General features: G+C 40.2%; 1 protein-coding gene across 1 annotated transcript in view; it reads left to right on the top strand.

Annotated features, from left to right (window-relative positions):
• The window catches only part of LOC109935755 (scavenger receptor cysteine-rich type 1 protein M130-like), a 156,672-nt gene that overhangs the window by 120,526 nt on the left and 14,221 nt on the right, over window positions 1-21,925 (top strand). The gene's annotated exons all lie outside the window — the stretch shown is intronic.

Here is a 21,925-nt window from a genome sequence, read left to right as displayed (position 1 = left end):
CGACACAAAACTGATCACAATACTCCAAGTATGGTCTCATCAATATGCTAAATGATCGTAACAAGACTTCTTTAGTTTCGTAATCTAGTTCATTTTCAATAAAGTCCAACGTTCCATTTGCTTTCTTATTATATGCTGCACCTGCATACCCACATTCTGTGATTCATGCACAAGGACACACATATTTCCCTGCACTGACAGAATTGAAATCTGCTTTCCATTTAAATAACAAAGTTTCCCTTGTGTTTTTCATCCAAGTTGGACACCAATGCACTTATCCACATTAAACTCCATCTGCCAGTTTTTTTTTTTTTCCTATTCTTCTTGCCTATCAGAGTCCTATCCTTTTTCACCCCATCAGAACCTGCTTTCAAATCTATCTTGGTATCATCCGCAACCTTTGGTATGTTACACTCTGACTGCAGATCACTTGCATCAATTGCAAATATTTGAGTTCTGGGACTTGAACCTTGCAACGTCCCACTGGTCACAGTTAGCCATCCAGCAAAAAATAGACACATCCATCCCGACCCTGTTTTCTCTATCAGTCAGCCAATTTTCTCTCCGAAACAAAACGATGGCAGAAGTCTTCTTTGATCACTTTGTCCTCTCATAAAAAAAGATGTCCCACAAATAAATAAAGTAGGATTTGATCTCCGTCTTGTGAAATATTGGCATTGTTGCCTCATTCTGCTCCATCCAGTTACAACCACTTCCTTCTGTGTTGCAACTGAAACTGGCTGATTTCGCTCGTTTTCCATCACCCCTCCTTGCTCATTTGCACTTTTCTGAATTCACAGTGGTCTACCAGCACATAAAAAAAAATGCCGTTTGTCCAAATGAGTCCTCAAAAGCACCCGCCTAACAATTGTAATCCTATTTTCCAGCCCTTGGCCCATGGCATAGTTTACCTTGGCACCTCAATTATTTCTTTGAAGTGATGAGAGTTCTGCCTCTTATCGGCGCTGACTTCCAGGTTTTCATACCATCAATTTTCTTTATTTCCCCTTCTCTAAATCTATGTACCATCAAGGCAAAAGTTTCTTCTTTTCTATCCTGTCTATGTCGTTCATCATTTCATACGTCTTCATCAAGTCTTCTCTCGATCTCCTCTGCTCTAAGGAAAACAGTTCCAGTCTATCCAATCTCTCCTCATCACTGGAACTCTCTATATAGGGAAACGCCTTGACAAATCTCCTTCTTTACCCTCTCCAGTGCTACCATATCCCTCTTATAATGTGGATTTCAGAGCTACGTCTGAACTTTGAGTCGAAAGATGTGAACTTAAGCAGGGAACTGGAGTGAAAAATAGGTAAAAAGGAATGAATAATACGAGAGCAGACAAGGGGATGGGGTCTATTTGGAATGTGAGAGGCCATTCGATTTGAAGACAGAGATAACTAATATTCTGGCTTAATCAGACCAGAAAATTAGTTCGATAGATCGGTGAGGGCAAGAGTGAGTTGTAAAGAGTTTAGTGAGACAAGGTGGGGAAAGTGTTTGGTATCTGAACTTGAAACAGAATTAACTTTGGCAGTATATGTAGACGGAGAACCAGCACACTAAGGTCAGAAATAGTCTCAGTGAGGATCAAAGAGGTCAGTGAGGTCTACAGCGCAGGAAATATGCCTTCACTTCATCTTTCATGTCTAAGAGAAAACATCTCACTATTTGTATCCAATTTTTCCTCAAAGCCTTGTCCATTACACATCGGAATAATTCCACAATATTGTGAGAGTTTCGGACTTAACCACTCCCTACAGGCAAGGAGTTGCTGATGGGCGTCTCCATGGTAATCGAAAAGCGATCAAATCTAGAATTGTCTCGAAATCAAATTACACCAGCTAACGTGATTGAATTCAAACCCCTCCCCAGGATATTCCGAATTAGTAATGCAATGCCAATAAGATTGAGCCATCGTCTGCTCTCAAGAAAATTCGAGGCTGAAAGTGAGAGACTTTTAATCAAGAAAGGGATTCAAAGGGAAAAGACAGGAAAGTACGAGTTGAGAAGAATGAGTTCTGTGTTTGAATGGGCCGAGGAGAATTTAACTTCCGTACTATCGATGTGGATGGCTCTACGTCTTGTGCACTTATCATGCAGAGGGGATCAGGGTTGGGTCTCGCCCTGGGAAAGGGGTGTGAACCTTCAGAAAATTCAGTTTGGGGAAAACAACATTGAAGCTGAAGAGCCTTCGTTTGATCTGATATATGGAAGAAGATAGAGTCAAAGACACATACAACACAAAAACAGAACCTTGCCCATGCCGACCAGATTTCCCAAACTAACCTAATCCCATTTGCATGCGATTCGTCTGTATCCCTTTAAAACTTTCCAGCCGACGTACCTGTCCAAATGTCTTTCTTCCAATTGCTCCGACAGCTCATTCCATTCACAAACCACCCTTTTTATGAAGATATTATGTCACAGGTCCCTTCTAAACGTTTCCTTTATCACCTTAAAACTATTTCCTCCAGCTTTGGACTACACCACCTTGGGGCAAAGACAATGCCTATTCGCCTTATATGTGTCCCTTGCGATTTCAGAAACTTCCATGAGATCAGCATGCCCCATCCTATGCTCCAGCGGAAAAAACATCCCAGCACATTGATTCTTTCCTTGTTACTTAAACCTTCCAGGCTTCGTGACATCCTTGAAAATCTATTTTTCACCCATCCCACCTTAATAAAACCCTTCCTATCTCAGGGCGAGTAGAATTAAACACAGTAATCCAAAGGTAGCCTCACCAGATATTGTGGCCTCACCAGATACATACCAGGAACGCCGACGATAGCCAAAATGGGGTAGTAGGCACCCTGAATAATCCAAAGCACATCCTGAATTCGAGACGGTAGAGATATCCATTCCTGGGAAAGCCAGTAAAGCCCAATGTAGAAATTTCGACCCATTGTTGTAAAAAAATCCAGTCAGTCACTCTCAGAATCCGAACTCTGCCTCTATTTGGAAGGGGTGGAGCCCTGTTTGTCGGGTAGGTAGCACTCCCACTGACACGATAGTGTGTAATGTTGCAAGGATTCCCTCATTAATAAAGGATATGGTGCCCCTCCAGGGACAAAATGAGGATCCATTGTGACTAACGTCAATGATAAAGCCCATAAAGACAGGTTCATTAACCCATCACCCTCCAGAAGATTTCTACATCACAATACAAAAGGAATATCTGCCAAGTCCATAAGGGTGCAGGGTTTCCAAGCGTAAAATCAGGTATTCTTCTTCCAGATTGTGCTGATCCTCGTTGAAGGACTATGACAAGTCTGGGAGATAGATGTTTTGCCAGATAACACAGTGGTGTGGCGAAAAGAGTCATCGAGTCGTGCAGCATGGAAACAGATCCTCCGGTACAAATCATAGATGCTAAACAAATTTTCCAAAATAAACGAAAACCATTAGCCTCCGTTTGACCAATATCCGTCCAAACACTTCCTATTCATTTCACTATCCCAATATCTTTTGAATGTTTTAACTGTCCCTGCATCGACATGTTCCTGCGAAGATGAAAGATAAGAATGTCAAGATTCGCAAATTGTGATTCAGAAGAGGTATTGAAAGTTTAGTCGAAACGAAAAAAAGAAGCACCTGTTTAGGAAATTGAATTGAAACATGACCCCTGAGGGATATGATGAAAACAGGAAAGAGTTTAGCTGAGGAATTAGAAGGTCTAAAAGAATCGATGAAATGTTCTTAGCAAGTAGGGTAATAGAGAATTTCAAAGCATTTTATCAGTATTTTAGGAGCAAGAGGGCAACTGGGGAATCACTCAAGGACAAAGGAAGGAATTTATGCGTGGAATAAGAGGAACTGGATCAGGTCCTGAATGAATACTTCGCAAAAGTATTCACTCAGGAGAACGACATGGATGATGTCAATATTCGGGAGGTTTATGTTGATATCCTGGGGCATGTCAATTTTAAGAAGGAAGAAGTTTTGAGTGTCTTGTAAAACAATAATGGACATCTATACCGAGAGTCTAATGCGTTCTATCTCAGGATATCCAGCAAGGCAAGTGGAGAAGGAGTTATTAAGGCTTCATCAGAGATTCTTTTTTATTGTCGATCGCCTCAGGTGAGGAACCAGGAGACCGGAAAATAGCTCATGATTTTTGTTTGTTTAAGAAGAACAACCGGGATACTTCAGGAAATTATAGGTCACTGTGTCTTACATATGTCCTAGCTAAGTTATTGTAGAAACTTCTAAATGACAGGATTAAGTCACATTTGAAAACACAATGGAATAGTGCATTGTAAATGGCTGGACCCTTTGGAGAATTGATGTCCTGAGATTCCAAGTCCGTAGGTCCTTGAAAGTGGATAGGGTGATAAAGCAGGCAGCTGGGAATTGAGTATAAAATTTGCAAAAAAAAACAAAGTTGCTGGAAAAGCTCAGCAGGTCTGGCAGCATCTGTGAAGGTGAAAACAGAGTTAACGTTTCAGGTCCGGTGACCCTTCCTCAGAACCCGAAATGTTAACACTTTATTTTCTCCATCACAGATGCTGCCAGATCTGTTGAGCTTTTCCAGCAACTTTGTTTTTGTTCCTGATTTACAGCATCCGCAGTTCTTTTGGTTTTTATAAAATTTGCAAGTCGTGTTGCGCATGTGTAAGACTTTTAATAGGCCATTTTTGGAGTACGGTGCACATTTTTGCTCGGTGGACGATAGGAAGAGTCTGGAGGCTTTGGAGAGAAAGCAGAAGAGGTTTAGCAAAACTGTTGCCTCGATTGGAGTGTATTAGTAATAAATAGACTTTAGCTAAACCTGTATTGCTTCGTTAGAACGTCAGAAACTGAGGGGGCGGCGTGATAAAATCATTTAAAATTATGAGACGGATGAAAAAGAGGTTTAGTCAGAGGGTCCACAGCGTGAATACGTCAAATAATAGGAGCATAGGTTTAAAGTGAGAGGCGGAAACATTAAACGAGATGTGTGAGGAACGTTTCTTTTAAACTCAAGATATTAGTTGCCTGTGATGCGCTGCTGATTCAGTTGGAATGACCAGGTATCATAGCAACTTTTTAAGGGCATTTAGACGGATGAATGAACAGACAGGAAACAGACAGATGCGGAACATACACAGACGAATTGTATTAGTTTAGAATAGCATAATGGTGGGCATAAACATGATGGCTAGAAAGCCGACTACAATGTGTACAGTTCTCTGTTCTATGTTATTATCGTATCTATCTATGAAATCACGCCTCAATGTCTTTCTCTATCTGCTTCCCATTCTCTTCCGCCCTGCTCCTGCTGAATATGATTTTACTCCATCTGCGTCTGATTTTGACCGTAATTATCATGTCTTGCGCATGCTCCATATCCACAATTGCATGCCTGTTCATCTCTCAGTCCAAATGCCTGGAACGTGTTGCTGTCATTTCTCTTCCTACCAATTCCCATGGCAGCACGTTCCAGGCACCTCCTGCTCTCTGTGACTTATACAGTTAATGTTAGAGCCCTGGGTGTTGATGTTGAATAGAGAGACTTTGGGCAATAGATACACAGTTCTTTGTAAATTGGATCACAGGTAGACAGGGTGGTTAAGAAGACGTTAGCAAGCCTGCCTTTATTGTCAGACCATTGAGCCTCGGGTTTGGGGCATTATGATTAAGCTGTGAAGGATGTTGGTGAGAGTGCTTTCGGAATAATCTGTGCAGTTCTGGCCGCCCTGCACAAAAGGAAGATCTGCATAGTCCATAAGCCCAGAACAGCTATAATTAAATCAGACCAGGATTTCACGGGGACTGGAAGATTTGAGTGATAAAAGTGGGGCTGGCAAGCTGGAGCGTTTTTTTTTTTTCTGTTGTCTTGGAGGTCGGGGGGTATCCTTACAGAAGTTTTTGAAATCATGAGGACCATCGATAAGGTGAGTATCATAGGTCATTTTCCAAGGGTATGGGAGCCCAAAACTAGAGGGCATATTTTTTAAATGAGAAGAGGATGATTTAAAAAGGGACCTTAGACTGAGAACATTTAAAATATAGTTGGACAGAAATATGAAAAGAAAAGATGAGACGGATTTGGGCCAAATACATTCAAATTGGAGAAGTTTAGATTGGGAAACTTGTTCCGCAGGGACGAGTTGACCTAAAGGTCTGTTCCTCTGATGTATGGCTCTGTGACTCTATATCCTTTAAATACTCCATCTCGAACGTGAACGTTATGCCCCCTGATATTTGAAATTTCCACCCTGGAAAGAAAAGAATCCAACTATCCACGTTGTACATGCCTGTCATAATCTGACACGCTTCTATCAGATCGGACATCAGCCTCTGACATTCCACTGAAAACATCATTTTTGTCCAAAATTTCCTAGTGCCCAATGCTTCCCAATCCAGGCAACATACTGGTAAAACTCTTTTTCATCCTTTTCTGACACTCCACATCCTTCCTGCCATGTGGCGACCAGAACTAAATGCAATACTCTATATGTAATCTGAATAAAGCTTTATACAACAACATGACTTTCGAACTTTTATAATCAGTACGTAGACAGATGGTAGCTCATCCTTTATGCTTTCTTGACTACTTTATCCACTTGTGTTGTCGCTTTCAGGAAGCTATGACGTGGACCCTAAGATCCCTATGCATATCAGTTTCAGGATGGGCCCTGCCATTTTATGCATACATTTCTCTGGCAATTGACGCGCCAACATTCATCACCTCACACTTTTCCGAAGTAAACTCCATCTTCCATTTCTCTGACCAACTTTCCAACTGATTTATATCCTGTTACATTCTTTGACAACATTTGTTACCATCCACACTCCATCAATTTTTTTGTCGTTTGCAAACCTATTAATCAGACCAGTGACATTTTCAAACTTTCCAGAGCTGATGCTAAACACGTAATTTTGCTTTCTCTCCTCAGTTGCACCCAGACCTCAAAATGTTTTCAGCATTTTCTTTTTTGTTTCTCATTTCCAGCATCTGCATTTTTAAAAATTCGTCCTCGGATTGCATTTGCTGTAAAACAAAATGGCGGATGGCAAATAGTGGAGGGTATATTCTTACATGACAGCGGATGCAGCTTCATTGTTCAAATGGGCACGGTACTTCAAAGGTTGCAGATGAGATTGAACTGTTTGTTGCCGAGGTGGAGGATTTTAATTGCAAAGAGAGTTTGGACAGACTGAAATTATTTTCCTTGGAGCAGAGGATACTCAGTGAAGACATTGTTGAGATGTTTCAAAGTGTGAGGAGCATAGATAGGCTAGAGAGACAGGAACTCTATCATTAAGCAGAGCGATCAATGGCCAGGGACATCGATTTAAAAAAAGGTGTGGGAGGAACAGAGGAAATGTGAGCAAAGGTATTTTCACGCACAGTGTGGTGGTAATCTGGAACACACAGCCTCTAAGTGGGTAGAAACAGAAAATTTCATAACTTTTAAGCAGTATTTACCTTGCGCTTGCAGTGTCAATGCATACAAGGCAATAGGTCATAATCTAGAATATAGGATTAGATAGAGTTGGTGGCTTTTTTTGCCAGGCAGAGAGATGATGGACCAAGGGGACTTTTCTCTGAGCAGTGGATCTCTATGACTCTCCGAGAAAATAAGCTGCGACTGTTGTTCGTGGGAAATGGAGGTTAGGAGAGTTGTTAGAGGATTTCAAAACCATGAGAGAGTTACACAGAGATAAGATAAAATAGGTGCAGGTGTAAGCCATTCCACCCTTCTAGTCTGGACCAAAATTCAATATGACCATGGTTGATCATGCAATTTCAGTATTACAACTCGTTTTCTCTCTATACTCCATTTATCCATTACCCACAACGGCGATGTCCAGCTCCGTCTTGAACATATTTAATGAACTGGGCCCGTAAGCTTCCTGTATACAGGTTCACAACTTTCTGGGTGAAGAAATACCTCTCATCTTAGTCCTGAAAGGCTTGCCATTATTCTTCATCTGTGACTCCTAGGTCTTGACTTCCCCAACATCTAGAACATTCTTCCAGTGTCTAACTTGTCCAATCCCATCAGGATTCTTATATGTTTCTATGAGATCCGCATCTCATTAGTCGAAATTACAGTGATTACAAGGCCAGTCGATGCAGTTTTCCTTCATCTGTCTGTCCTGCCTTCCAGCAGGACAGACTACAGAATGCAGACTATAGAGGTAGGAGGGACGAGCTGGGCAGAATTGACTGGAAGAGGAGCCCAGCAGGAAAAAAAAAACAGTGGAACAGCAATGGCAGGATATTCTGGGAGTAATTCAGGAGACGCAGCAAAAATTCATCCCGAGGAAAAGGACGCATGGTACAGGGAGGATGAGGCAACCATGGCTGACTAAGATAATCAGGGATAGCATAAAAGCAAAAGAGAAAGCATATATTGTGGCGAAGGGCAGTGGGAACCCAGAGCGCTGGGAAGCTTACAAAGACCAACAGAGGGCAGCGAAAAAAGAAATAAGGAGTGAGATTAAATATGAGGGCAAGCTATCCAGTCATATAAATGAAGGCTGTAAGAGTTTCTTTAGATATATAAAGGGCAAAAGAGAGGCAAAAGTGGACATTGGACTACTGGAAAATGACTGTGGAGAGATAGTACTGGGGAACAGGGAAATGGCTGAGGAACTGCATAATTACTTCACGTCAGTCTTCAAGGTGGAGGACACAAGTAATATCCCAAAAATTAAAGAGAGTCAGGAGACAGATCTGAGTATGGTGGCCATCACCAAGGAAAAGGTGGTAGTAAAAGTGATTGGTCTGAAGGTGGATAAATCACCTGGAACAGACGGGCTTCACCCCAGCGTTCTAAAGGAGACATCTGAAGAGATAATGGAAACGTTAGTGGTAATCTTTCAGGAATCACTAGAGTCAGGGAGTGTCCCAGAGGAATGGAAAATCGTTAACGTGACACCCCTGTTTAAAAAGGGAGTAAGGCAAAAGACGGAAAATACAGGCCAATTAACCTAACCTCGGCCATGGGTAAGATTTTGGAGCCCATTTTAAATGATGAGATTTCAGAATATTTAGAAGTGTATGGTAAAATAGGGCAAAGTCAGCATGGTTTCATAAAGGGGAGGTCATTCCTGACAAATCTGCTAGAATTCTTTGAGGAAGTAACGAGTAGTGTAGACCAAGGAGATCCAATGGATGTTATCTACCTGGACTTCAAGAAGGCCTTTGACAAGGTGCCGCACAGGTGGCTACTGAGTAAGATAAGGGCCCATGGTGTTAGAGGCAAAGTGCTATTATAGATAGAAGATTGGCTGTGCGGCAGAAAGCTGAGAGAGGAGACAAAGGGGCCTTTCTCAGGAAGGCAGCTCGTGAAAAGTGGTGTTCTGCAAGGGTCAGCGTTGGGACCACAACTTGTCACTTTATACATTAATGATCTAGATGAAGGAACTTTGGGCATTCTGGCCAATTTTGCAGACGATACAAACATAGGTGGAGGGACAGGTAGTATTGAGGAGGCGTGGAGGCTGCAGAAGGTTTTGGACAGGTCAGGAGAGTGGGCAAAGAAGTGGAAGATGGAGTACAACGTGAGACAGTGTGACGTCATGCACTTTGGTAAGAAGAATAAAAGCATAGACTATTATCTAAATGGGGAGAAAATTCAGAAGTCTGAAGTGCAAAGAGACTTGGGAGTTCTAGTGCAGGATTCTCTCAAGGTAAACTTGCAGGTTGAGTCAGTAGTCAGGAAGGCAAATGCAATGTTTGCATTTATTTTGAGAGGACTTGAATATAAAAGCAGGGATGTACTACCGAAGCTTTATGAGGCTCTGGTCAGGCCACATTTGTAGCATTGTGTGCCGTTTTGGACCCCATATCTCGGCAAGTATGCACTGGCACTGGAGCGGGTTCAGAGGAGGTTCACGAGAATGGTCCCAGGAATGAAAAGTTTAACATATGAGGAACGTTTGAGGAATCCTGGGTTATAGTCATTGGGGTTCAGAAGGATGAGGAGGGATCTAATTGAAACTTACAGAATACTGAATGGCCTGGACAGACTGGATGTTGGGAAGATGCTTCCATTGGCAGGAGAGATTACGACCCGAGGGCACAGCCTTAGAGTAAAAGGAAGACCTTTTAGAACAGAGATAAGGAGAAACTTCTTCAGTCAGAGAGTGGTGAATCTATGGAATTCACTGCCACAGAAGGCTGTGGAGGCTAAGTCGTTGAGTACATTTAAGACGGAGATAGATAAGTTCTTGATTGTCAAGGGGATCAAGGGTAAAGGGGAGAAAGCGGGAGAATGGGGTTGAGGAACTTATCAGCCATGATTAAATGGCAGAGCAGACTCAATGAGCCTAATGGCCTAATTTCTGCCCCTAAGCCTTCTGGTTTTATGGTCTTATGGTCAATCAGTCTGCTGAACTTTCACTGGACTCCAGCAATAACCAAAATGTCCTTTCACTGACGAGGACACCAAAACTGCACAAAATACTCAAGATTTGGCCTCACCAAGGACCTGCATACGGCAGCAAGACTTCCTTACTCTGATACTCAAAGCTTCTTGCTTTAGGGCCAGCATACCATTAGCTTTCCTCGCCAACTTCTGCACCTGCATGCCAACATTTGACGACAGTTCCACAGTGACACCCAAATCTCATTGCATCTCACTTTTTCCTAAACTGCCATCATTCAAATAATAATCTGCCCTCCTGTTTTTGAAAGCATGAGGAGAGCCTGCTCCCTCTTATAACTGGACAAGAACCAGAGGAAATGAATACAAATGACCTGTAAATTTAGCAAAAATGATGTGAAGGTATCTTTAATACAGTGGGAAGTTAGTATATGGGGTCACTGGCTGTAAATCTGGTGAAGGAAGATGCAAATTGGTCATTTCGGAGGGAATTGCAAGAATGTTTTTAAACAAAAATATGAAAGCTTATGAGTTAAAGTAGGATACTGGCCTTAGGTAATCATGCTTGCTTGTAGAACGAGTGTAGACTCAGTTGGCAGAATAGCCTAATTCCAAGTTGAAACACCGCTGTGATTCAGTGATTTTGTGATATGCAGATTCACTTCAAATATACAGAGACGGTCTTTGTTCGATTTCATGTTTGTTGAAACTGAATAGACTTCAAACTCATTTATCCTTATATGCTGAAATGTTCTCTAACACCTTTGTGTTCTGGTACTAAGATTACCGAAATTGCGTACGACGATTCAGGATTTCAGGTCTCAAAATATTTACGTATTCATCATTGCTGTGAAGAGGGTGCCTTGACGAAGTACTCAATGGGATAATATGGAACTTCAATTCTAACTCTAAATTTATTTTGATTCCCATCTGTAATTCTGGATTATAAAGCGGAAACAGGCGAAAAAAAATACCTGAGCACAGAATTCACGACAATGGCAGGCGATTCCTGTTGATTCAACAGAAAGGCAAAATGCTCAACGATGGTTCTGTGTTTCAGCAGATTGAGAAATGTTTTTCATACATTGAGCCTTGCATAAATCTTGCTTAATTCCAAATTACCATTTTTCGCAAAATCCCTTCGAAATATTTTCAGGCAGCACGTTATGCCTCAACTGTTGCAGATCTTTGTGGGGAATGTCCAGCATTGCTGACAACAGTTCATGTGTTCGTACATTCCGCTTCTCTCTGAAATATTGCATTTCACCTGATAGTTTGCAATTTTCCCTATAACTTAACAAAACCCATATATACTATGAGGTTCTGCAGCACAATTGTGAATCATTGCTTCGGTGCTGTCGTGTGGACAAACGGCAAAAGAGCAAAAGTTAAACTGAAATGTGGATCGATGTGACCGAGCACACTAAACTGGATTCACTTTTGTAACCATGGTAATGCAATCAAAACTCTGAGTCTGAATTAAGGACAGGAAAAGCTGCAGAAACTCGGGAGAAATATAAAGTTATTATTTCGAGTCTATTGTCTGTTATTCAGAGCTAAAGAGGGATGGATGGTGGTGTTTATGTGCTGTTCACCTAATATGCACGAGGAAAAGAGATGGCGAGAATAGCCGGAGCAAAAGACAAAGGTTGTCTTATACTAAGAAAAGAACTATGTAGATGCTGAATGGGCATTTAGGATAACAGTGGCTATGAGGAAGTTCCTGATCAAACCTCCAACATTTTCATTCAAATTACTGATGTATATTACAACTGTCCGAGTTCCCATCACTGATGCTTGTAGACCAAGGAGGGAAAGAAAACAGACTGCCACAATTTCCATTTGTCTTCTGTGATCAAGCAAAATTTGCACTACGTACCATGTGAGCTACACTTTGTCATGAAGCAGTCACATGGGGAAGGATGTTTAGACATGTTGACCTTTTTTTTAGTTTCTCTGTACCTAGAAAGTGTCTACGGACAGTGTTGGAAAATAACTCCTTGTGTTCTTACATGAATAGCAAGATAAATCCAACTAGGCCAATTATTCACTGAACTGCATACTCTCAATCAGCAGAAGTATGATTGAAGGGATCGTCGACAGTGCTATCAAACAGCAATTACATAACAAGAAAGTGCACACTGACGGCTAGTCGGATATCTGCGTGGGTCACATGGCTCCCGATTAAACACCTAGAATGCTGAAAACCCTAGACATGCCTCACTACAACTGTGGAGAGAGAAAACGAGTGATGAAATAGTCCCGAAAGATAGTGATGGGTGCAAAACTCAAGTATCTCGACACCATACATGGCAAAGCAACCTGCTTGATTGGCACCACATCCACAAACATTCACTGATTCCAAGACTGACACTCAGGAGCAGCAGTGTGGAAGAATTTCAAAATATGCTGCAGATATTAACCAAGCTTCATCAGACAGGACCTCCTAAAACTCCAATCACTTCCATCCAGGTGGCTAAGGACAACATGTATATCGGAACACTGCAAGTTCCATTCTATGCTTCTCAGCATACGGACTTGGAAAGATGTCGCCTTCCCTTCAGCGTCGTTTTGTCAAAATCCTGGAATTCCCTTCCTAACGGCATTCTACGCCTCCCTACAGCATATGGCCGGCAGACATTCAAGAAGGCAACTCCCTGCTACGATCTCAACCGGCAAATAGTGATGTGCAAAAATGCTGGCCAAAGCAGCGACGCACATACTCCACGAATAAATTTTTAAATATTCATGTGAAGTCATTTGTGGTTTAATCGGTTGGAGTGCAGAACATGATCTGCTTTTCCTTTCACAACTGAACACGCCCGAAACACTGATACGTCGCTCTTTCTGCCCGCTCTCTCTCTCTCTCTCCTCTCTCTATCACAATAAAGCAATAGTAGACAATCCTCTGGAACTTTACATTTTAGCTTTAAATTCCACACCATCATGTACAAAACTTCATGGCAGGAAACGTATTCATTTCTTATTAAACATATTCAATGCCATTCACAAGTATTCGATAATTCCACTGATTCACTCTCCTCTGAATTAAGAAAGCTTTGGTTACGTCTGACCGAAATAACCTATGTCGTATCCAAAGACAGTGACTTCGTTTTTTTTTTAGATATCCTAAACCAGATGGAAGATGTCCAGGCTTATGATAATCAGATACGTTTCAATAAGATCGTCTCTGATTCTTCTGAACACAATACTTCAACAGTGTTCTCTGTCACATCCTGTACAAGCACTGCAGTAAAAGACCTTGCTCTTGCACTGAAGTTTTTGTACAACGACGGCCAACTTACCACCTGCCCTTTTTATCTTGTACACGCTGCCTTGCTTTCAGCTACTGGTGTACAATGTCACCCGCATCACTTTGTTCCTATCCAATTCCTAGTCTTTAAATGTTTAAATAACACAGCGGTATTCTGTTCTCTTTTATTTTCCCTCCAATACCGATAACGTCACACTAACCATAATAAGACTACATATTTCCTTATTGAATCAACTTGTCTGGAAGACCTTGAAGCTATTTGAAAGGTTATCATCAGCAAATCCGGCAATATCATACTTGATACCATTGTCCAAAATCGTCCTGTCATGTGGGACTTAATGAAAAGCATTGTAAAACCCATTAACACTTGGTAGCGTAGATTCCTCGCGTTTGTGATAATAGTTATCACCTCAAAAATTGTGGAGTTCTCAAACATGACTCCCCTCCCGAAAATACATGCTATCTTCGTGTGTTCTCTGTTGAAACTTTCAAGTTACCTGTTATCATTTTTTCTTATGGTGCACACCAGCATCACCCTAATACAACGTTGAGTTCCACAAAGTGTACATCCTTGATTCTCCTATCCTTAATTTTGAAACAATGTGGGGAACATTTTTCACTCTCAATCTCTCGGATTTTTGCCGAATTGAAAACTTTGGACAATACATACCAATACATACATTGAATAGGTTTCCCTCTCCTCCTGTGTTGATGAATGCAAATTATCAGGGCCTAAGCATTGATCAAATTTCTATTGCATTTACGTATAAGATGGATGCAACGCCACTGCGCCATGATATCAATCCCTGGAGGCTTTCCAGACGAAGAATATCAAAAGGATACATGGACAATCCAATATGTGGCAAATTTGATTCGTCGTAGAGTATATTTTATTGCAATGCATTTGTCCTGATGGATCCGAAATTCTGAGGGTCAAAACCAAAATTATTTGAAATTTGACCACATTGCCCAGAGGAAGAGAGAAATTAATCATTTCCTCTTGTAGGTGAGTTGGTAAGGAAATCCTATTTAATGGGCATGAGTGGTCAAATGTTGAAAGGGATAATGATGAGAATAAAATCACCCAGGGGGTGGTGGAAATTTTGGACACCACGATCTAAAAAAAAAATGACAAAATCATATTTTTGGTGATGTTTTGTACTGTGGACAGGGTGGGGAGGAGGAGCGAGTGGAACAGATAGTGAGTATGCCCAGAACAAAAGACAGAGGGACTGAAAGTTATGATAAAGGAGAGAATTAAGATGCAGGATGCATCTTACTGACTGGTGCAGTGAGGTCAAAATGTGCCTGCACTCCTGAGACCAATACTCAAGGACGCAAATATGTAAAGTTGGAAGGGCGTGAATTGTAATCCAAAAGAAGATGGAGAATTGCTCTGAAGTTGTTGGACTCCATTTTCGGTACTTAAGAGTGTAAAGAGCAGAAGTGTAAATTCAGGAGTTGTTTTTTTTTTCTGCTGCTGCATGTGATGCTGAATTGCACAGTGTTTACAAATAATCTGAGACCAACAACATTATGTGATTGTGTGATTCAATGACATGAATTCTAGAGTCGTGGCTCGCTTCCAAGTCAGCATCTAAAACGTCACTAATCTCTCAAGATGAGCTTTTTTTTAAAACCCGGTTTCATTGTATCCATTAATGGTCACATTTCTTCTCATTTGTGGAGAAGACAAGAATTTATTTCACAGTGCACACATCAAAATCTATTGGTTGTTAGAAAGAAACAAGGGTATCTGTACAAACTGTGGCAACGTAACTAATTCTGACAGAAATTGAGGAGTCATTTGAAACGTTAACTGCTGCTCAGTGTCTGTGAAACAACGTATAGCTAATGTTCAGTTTTAAACTCATACCAACAGCTGAGACGATGTTGATAACATTCCTGAACTTGCTTCTTCTCAGGTATTGTCCTGTAAGTTATGGTCCATTCAATACATTTTCATAACTATTGTTATGCCAATCATTACTTGCTGAAAAATCAGAATAATAGCGTGATCAGCCTGCGTGAGAGAATATATTGACATGATGTAGAATATAAATTATGTTTTCTTCATTTTCTTTGATTCTTTATGCAACAGTTCGTAGCACTTCGGAGATCCCAACTTCAGTTCTACAATCCTTGCACTTTATTCATGGCTTCTATACAGCTCACAGAGTTGAAACCGTACTCAGGCAAATTGGGTCTGCTAGGAACCGTGTCCGTCACTGGCTTAATAGCATGCGTAGTGGGCAAACTTGCTGAACAATATCTACTTCATTCATTTGTCAATACTTGAAAGAATATAAAATAGAAATTGATTTCTTTTCTGAATTTGTCGCAGCTTGATGAGACACTATTTTTGGTTTGTATTTGTTCTCTTTAGATTCCATCAACTCTTTCGAGATAGTGATGCATTTTACTGCGCCGTTCATGTCTTCAGTGAAACAAAGGATCTGTGCGCTAATTTGATACATTTTGTTGTTGAGACAGTTCTGCAATATTGGAAACGTGACAGACAGTTTTTTTTTGAGGGGGGGTGGTGTTACAATCATCACTGTGAAAAAGGCACAGTTAGTTACTCATCTTAGTAAAACAGATGGGTCACTGGACCTGCAAAGTTAACTGTGCTTTCTGCCCTCAGACTTTGCCAGACCTGCTGAGTTTTTCCAGAAATTGCTGGTTTTGTTTCTGATTTCCAGCATCCACAGTTCCTCGTTGATGTTTTGTTTGCTGTTGTTTCTTACAGACCAAATCGGTGGAAAGATTGTCACTGCCCAGCGCAAATTCGATAATGTCCGCTGCCTGTATCGGAAGAGTTGCTGCAGAAAGTTCTGTCAGATCATTGGGTTACCGTATTTTCCAAACAGCATTTTATTTCAAATATCCTTCATTCATAAAGCACCTTAATATGCATATATAGTCACGAAAGCAGTTTCGTTGTACACAGTAGAGGATGAAGGAACAAACAAATATTGGAATTTGATTCTATATAGCAAACAAACAAGAGGCATATCTCACTCATTATATTTACAAGATTATATTTACATACTTTTGAGGCATCAGGGGTGTCTGTTGACTGAAATGGCCTCCATTAAACTTCGGCAGGAATACCTTTCCCAACTGTGCCTTGGAGACAGCTGTCCCACGTTTTAGTGCATCCCTGAACAAGTCGCCCTGAACCTTGGAATGTGACAATCTGCGACAGTTGGTCGGAGTCAACTCCTTGTTCTGGACGACTGCCAAGTTTGGTACAGACCAGAGCACCTTTCACTAAGTTGATGGTCCTCCGGGTGCAGTCGATCTTTGTCTTGTTGTGTGTCCATGGAAAGAGACCATAGGGCAAAGAATCCTGTGTGACTGAGCATTTCAGGACGAACCTCTACAAAAATAGTCCATATTTCTTCAGGCATATTTTATAACACACATTCCGGAAGGATACGTGCAGCAGTCTCTACCCAGCCCCACGCCTTGCGCCCTCTGAGAGCCGCTTTGAGTGCAGCGTGGTTGTGCGCTAACAGTCCAGGTGCAGGTGAAACATCTCAAAGATAGTGTCCTTCTCACCAACAGCTAAGCAATGCCCTTATGCTTGTTGGAAAGTGCTGACGATGAAGCATTGTCCCAAATGAATTTTACAGTCTGCTAGGAGAGCAGCCCGAAGGATCTCCTTTTCCTGCAGTGTCTCGAGGACGCTAAAATGTGTGAGTAAACAACCATCAGCATCGCCTTGTTTACTCAACGTTCATTTCAAGTTCAGACAGCTGGAAATCCATTTGAACGAATGCCTTTCTGAGGCAGCAGCAAGACTGCTGCAATTGAGGCAGGACTGACAATAATGTCATTTTGCTGGTAGTGCTGGTGCTTCGAAAATTTAAATCCATTTCATACTTGTTTTCTGTTCTCTGGTTGTGCCAAAGTTAGTTTCAGAGATGATTTGAACGGAAGAGGCGAGACAGTTTATTCGTCTTGCCGTGCTTTGATTCATTTCGTTTCCCCATGGTGTTATCACTTAAGGTAAGCAAACAAGAATGTAACTTTAAATTTTGTCATGAAAATTTAAATAGTTGAAAGGATTTTCCATTACATTCGGGTGCACCGAAATCTAGGGTAACAATGAACTTGCTGTCTGTAAATATACAGTCAATACTGTGTCCAGCATCGTTTGAACTTAAACTGACACGCGGATATTTCTCTCAGATTGTGCTTATAGCATGGATCACTCGACTACAGTGTGATATTATTCATAGAACTGTTAATTTAAGTCACTTGTCCTGCATTCACAATTTATACTGACACATTGATTCAGAAATGATATGTTTCCATAGGTATTGCTTAATAACATAAATTTCTTCAAATAAACCCTTCGAAAAACAAGGATACTGAAACATCCAGAATGAATCTTTTGCTTAATTATTCCCAATGATGAATGAGTTAGGTGACTATTAATATTACGACATTATTCCTCCGACATTTTTTGTATTTGTACAAAAGTACGGAAATGTCTGGCTTCCTGAAAATCCAAACTAGCTGTCGTGATCTGAATTCCTGAAACACTGCATTCAATTGAGTCTGGGTAGAGTACAATACGTGAGGAATAGAATTTCAGAGTCGTGATCAAGCGTCAGTCAAGGAACAACGATGTCGTAATACTCCAATTATTTTTGTCTTTGTTCAAAAATATAGGAAAAATATAGGCTTGGCCAGTGTTACCGAAAATCCAAACACGTGGTGGTGATCTGTATTAATGAACCACTGCATTCATTTGAGGCCGTAGAAGTATAGAATATTGATCAAGTGCCAGTCAAGGAGCAATGATGTCATTCCAATCAGGATGAGGACATGTAGTTGCTGCTGTTTCCAATTTCTGTGCACCTTCATAGCTTGCTGTGGGTGCAGTTTTCTTTAAGTTTTGTGAAGGAGTTTACCCGAGTTGTTGCAGGTAAAGCTGCTGGCGAAATTCCTGTGGCCTAACATCGGTGGCAAATGCTTTATCTTCTTAAGCTAATGGACAGGATGCAAATCATGCCAATTGATTTGTCCCAGGTGCCGTCGAACTTTTGAAAGTATGTTTTAGTTTGATGTAACAATATAAGTAGCGAACATTCCTTCATAGACCTGGCTTGTATATTGCTGACAGCGAGCACTTTTTTTGGGAGTCTAAAAGTGAATTAAACAGAATATCCAACGCCTGTTCTCCACTTGCACTGAAAGGATGGATATCCCAGTTCAGTGTGTATGTGTGTGCGTGCGTGCGTGCCTGTGTGTGTGCGTGTGTGTGTGTGTGTTTGTGTGTACACACAATCTTTCTTTCCCAAACTCTTTAAAAATTTTATCCTCTTTGCTCAGGGTCATGAATTATTCAATGAGATATGAAGGCTTCTTTCTCTTTTTGCTACTCGTATTAAAAACCTGGCTCTAGTTCTTTTAATGAATCCCTGCCAATTTGACTTAAAATTTTTAAGGTCAACGTAACTTTGCATGAATATATTTTTTTTTTCATTTATTCGAGACAATTCTGTCAGTATTAACTAGTTAAGTACTATATTCCCAATTTTGTGATATTTTTTAACCATAGTGCAGGGAGTGTCGGAAATGTCCGGGATGAAGATGTTCAAATTTGGCCCATTAATTTACAATCCCATTTTCTTGAACTACTGAAATCGACAAGAACTGCACTTTTCATTTAGAAGTCATGAGATAAAAACTTATCATTTCCTTTGAATTTCAGTTGCTATCTGCTGTCTCTCAGATATGCGGCCGTGGACAGTAACTTTATTCATTATCTTGAAGAGTACCTTTCATATTCCAGAAATTTGAATACATTATGCACTGTCTTATAGACTGCTTGATGTATGAACAAAGGAGTTTGATTTAAATATATTGGCACCATTTTTTATAGAATTAGAATAACAGCATAACGTTTTAAACAAACAGAGTATCTTGTAGAAACGAAGTAGGTCTGGCAGCATCTATGAAAAGGGAAACAGTTGACGTATCGAGTATGGCACGACTACTCTTCAGAATTGTTTCTCTCTACACATATGCTACTAGGACTGCTGGTTTCTGCAGCGTTCTGTGCGTTTGTTTCATATTACGATACTCCATATTATTTTACCCCTGGTCTGTTGTCTTATTTGGTTCACTGTATTTTTGTGAATGGGTCTATATTGTCAGAGTAGCAATTGGAGAGAGAAATGGTGAAGTCGTTGGGTGGAAAACACTTTGGGTTCATTGGAAGAAGAGCGGCGAGGGACTGATGAAAGAATAAATTTCCATAGCCAAAGAGGTTGTTCAGAACATTTGAAGGAAACGCTTGAATTTAGTTTGTGAGCTTTCGAGACCAGGAGTGTGTCGTTAGATTTCTACAAATGATTACATAATGTGTCTATTCTTTCAGGTGCACGCGTATTCCAGAAATATACCTGTCAGATGACAGAAAATGAACTCAGACGTGCCAACATATTTGATAGAGAAGTAAAATTGCTGTGAATGTGTATTCCTTGTGCACATTTGTTTGTACTATGCTTTCAAGATTTCAAGTTGTGTATCTGTCAGATAAATTGAATTGTGCTATATAATGTTTATTAATCCAGAAACAACAACATTCTCAGATCAGATGAAAAAGAAAATGATAATGAATGTCCCCATTAATTATTTTTAGAAGTTCTTTTTCGTTTAACAGTTAGAGAAGTGCATGAAATATGAACTTGCAAGTTACATTGACCATTTCAGTATTCAGTTCGTAACCTAGTTATGAATAACTGACATCTTAATCCATCACTGCTCTTTTATAAATTATGTATTTGTCAAGAAGAAGCAATTGGGAGAAGATTATTCAGGAAGCAGTGTTCGAAGTAATCTTTCCCTTCAACTACTTGGATGTAACGCAAAATCCATTCGGTACTTAATGAGGAAAGTCATATAAAACGAGAAGTGAATAAATTATTTCAGTTTTTTATTTTCCAGTCAATGTATATTAAGTTTTAAGTCGCATTCAAAAATGACAACCGATCTGCATTTTAGTTGTTGTCAGTAATTTGAATCTTTTTATTCCCCATCGCGATTGACGTCTAATTGAATTATGGATATTTCAGTCAAATTGAGATGACTTTATGAAATCTAAATGAATGCTACAATTAAAGAAACAAAAACGTTGTTCCTGTTGCACTTGTGTAGCAGAAGTGCACTGGAAATAATATGACTATCTTGCTAGTAACACTGTTTCAACTTGAAGGAGGCAGTGATCTGTGTTAAAATAGATTATATCGGAGTAAAATGGGTAGATCACAGTAAGTGCACAGACTCTCAGCTCGTTCCAATTGCAAATGATGTCCTTTGCAATGTTGCAACAGAAATATCACGTGAGAAAGTAAATGTTTAAAAAGGAGTTCAAATGAATATAGATGTTCCAAAAGAATCAGAATTATTCTGCAATATCTCCTGTCTCAACTCGCAACCAACATTGCTTCTGCAGCCTTAGTTTTTAACAGTCCTCACAGCAGATGCAGTGCTCAAAATAATGCCACTGATCTGACGTGGATTTGTTATTTTATAAAGCTGTTCAGTTAATAAGAAACGTCAAAAGTCTGAGACGTCACATTAAACTCAACAGCCTACTTTGTACAACCTTACTCAGTACTTCAAAACATTTTCAATGTCGGCCCAATGACTTCTTTTCAAACACATCAACAAGGTTCTTACGATTTTAATTTTCGTGGCATGTATGTGACAGTGTACAATGTAACAGGTTCGAATTCTGAAAACTATGGCAATACTTCAGCAATATATGGTAGAGAACAGCCGATATGATGGGTGGTTTAAATGTGTTGGAAAGAGTACATGCTGAGAAATGGAAAGGCTGAATATTTTATTCTGACGAATGAGGATAATATCCCAGTAAACACACCAGCCTACAAGGGTGTATTATATTTTTGTCGCACATTTTCCACTACACGCTACATTCCAAAAAAAAAAATTCATAATCCAGGGACATTGCCCACGAATCACAAAGGAGTAACAAGATGATTTAGGTCGGTGAATTCAGGTTTCAAGACAATCTTTACAGATAGAAATAAAATTATTCAGAGTTTGAAAACAACCATTTCGATGTTTAGAGACTATTTAAAAGTTGGAAAGGAAAAGAATTTCGGAGGGGGAAACTAAAAACCCTCAAAGTTTATCAGAAAAATAACTTCAGATTAATTGTAAACTTTAGCTTAATTTAAATTTAAAATACATTTCGACTCCCACATCAACTTGCGATAGGAATGCGATATATTATCCATGAACATCGTTAACAGCTCAAGCTGAATCATAAAAGGCACAA

Source organism: Rhincodon typus, chromosome 42 (genome assembly GCF_021869965.1).
Source record: "Rhincodon typus isolate 14 chromosome 42, sRhiTyp1.1, whole genome shotgun sequence".
Taxonomy (NCBI): Eukaryota; Metazoa; Chordata; class Chondrichthyes; order Orectolobiformes; family Rhincodontidae; genus Rhincodon; species Rhincodon typus.
The sequence above is the reverse complement of the archived record's forward strand: the minus strand, read 5'-3'. Positions and strand labels throughout refer to the sequence as shown.